This window comes from Physeter macrocephalus, chromosome 14 (genome assembly GCF_002837175.3).
Source record: "Physeter macrocephalus isolate SW-GA chromosome 14, ASM283717v5, whole genome shotgun sequence".
In the NCBI taxonomy this organism is placed as follows: Eukaryota; Metazoa; Chordata; class Mammalia; order Artiodactyla; family Physeteridae; genus Physeter; species Physeter macrocephalus.
Window position 1 is genome coordinate 52,229,722 of NC_041227.1, and position 1,796 is coordinate 52,231,517.

At 54.0% G+C, this 1,796-nt stretch overlaps 1 protein-coding gene across 1 annotated transcript in view; it reads left to right on the forward strand.

The window, feature by feature from the left end:
- Positions 1 to 1,421: 1,421 nt before the first annotated feature.
- The window catches only part of RBFOX1 (RNA binding fox-1 homolog 1), a 395,937-nt gene continuing 395,562 nt past the window's right edge, over positions 1,422 to 1,796 (forward strand). The window contains exon 1 of the mRNA XM_028498770.2: positions 1,422 to 1,444. The gene's annotated coding sequence lies outside the window, so the exon portion shown is untranslated. The remainder of the gene's footprint in view (positions 1,445 to 1,796) is intronic.

Consider the following 1,796-nt stretch of genomic DNA (forward strand, 5'->3'; position numbering starts at 1 on the left):
TTGGTTTTGCAAGGTGAGGAGTAGAAAGAAACAGCCGGGTTGGGACCTAGTGTTTGGCAGTGAAGACTTTTATATTATCGACGGTGTCTCAAGACAGAACAACAAAAAATGGAGCTGTGGCATAATTAATTTCCTTTTCTTCAGAAAGCATTTTGATTAGCCTGCAAAGTGAGTTGTGCCTTGTGAGCCGATGGCCTAGAAACTGTCATTTGGCTGAGTGTCCCCTCGAGCCTCACAGAAGTGTCACTGGGGATGCCCCCGGTGGCCAGTCCCCAGCCCTGTCCCAAATGCTCCTCCCCAAGGGTGCCCCTGTCACTCTGTCCTTCAGAGTGGTGCCCCCACCCCCCAGCCCTGCAAGGCTTCTTGCAGGGAACCCAACAATCAAAAAAGATGCTGTTCAGACAAGCCTCTTGCTCTGAAAAAGAAAATCCAATCACCGGGTCAAAATCTATATCACAAAATATGGCTACTATCCCTGATCACGGTTTTACTGCTGCCAAGAACGTGCTTTCCCTCCCCCGCCCCCCCGTAGGGACCAAGAACTCCTTGGAATCTTAATATTTTCTTTTGATTTGCAGATCACATCCTATTTTATTGCATAAAGACTAACGAAATCTACTAATGAATAATTATTACTTCATAAAATAAAGGGGAGGAGGGAGACCCCTTTGCAAGAGTGGAATGCTGATGTGGCCAAGGAGGGCTGGCCAGGCAGGGAAAAAAAATTACATAAATAAACCCTTGTCATTTGCCCGCCGCAGCCCACGGAGTCATCTCTTTTCAGACCCAGATTTCCCCACCCTGTGCGTTTATAATGTGAGACGAGCGGGGATTCTAGGCAGGGAGAAGCCCCCTTGAACTCGCGCAGGGCTGGCGTGTTAGTCCAACAGGCTTGATTTCCACGCCAGCCCCAGCCAGGGCGGTTTCTCCCATTCAGGCTCGGGGCTGGGTGGTGCGCTCCCCGCCGCCGCCTGGCCAGCCAGGCCGAGGTGCTGAGCGAAAGCTGCGCCCCGAACGCCTGGGGGTGCGTCGCCGCCTCTCCGCCCTGCCTTGGGCGCGGGCAGCCCCAGACCCCCCTGCCCCCAGCCCCTAGCGTCGTCTCAGCACTCCTACGAGGGGGAATCCCATTTCCGTGTTTATTTGCCAACCGAGTCGGGCAAACACACCGCCGCCACCCGAATCTAAGACTCTGGGTCCCAGCTGGGCCATCGCATGAATTGTCCAGCTCGCCTGGGTGCTGGCGATGTGCGGCGCTCTCTGGCTTCCTCACCCGCCCCGCGGAGATTTTTAGCAGACACAATTTGAATTTTGGTGAGTCGTTTGAAAAAAAAAAAAAAAAAAAAAAAGCAAAGGGGAGGGAAAAAAAACACACAGAAAAACCCTGCCCCCGGACCCATTTGACAAATGAGGCAGCAGCGGTAGCACCGGCGGAGTGAGCCTCAGTGTGAGTCTAAATCTCTCTCTCCTTTCTCCCCCTCCCTCTCTCTAGCCTTTAGCTTTATCCTCCCCCCCCCGCCCCCACTGCTCTGCATCTACAGGAGGGCATCGGCCCCCCTGTACCTTTCATAGAAGTTGCCTTTGATTGTTTTGTCATCTTCACGGGGGCGGAGGGGCAGGGGACACCCTCCACTTTGAGGGGCCCCAGAAAGCAGGACCAACAAACCAGAAAAAACGATACAGCCACGAAGGGAACAAAATAGTTTCCCGGCCCTCTCAAGTGTCTTAGTTGGAGGCAGCTGAAGGCCGGGATCTAGCACACCCAAAGGGAAGGAAAGCGAGGGAGGAGGGACGGACGC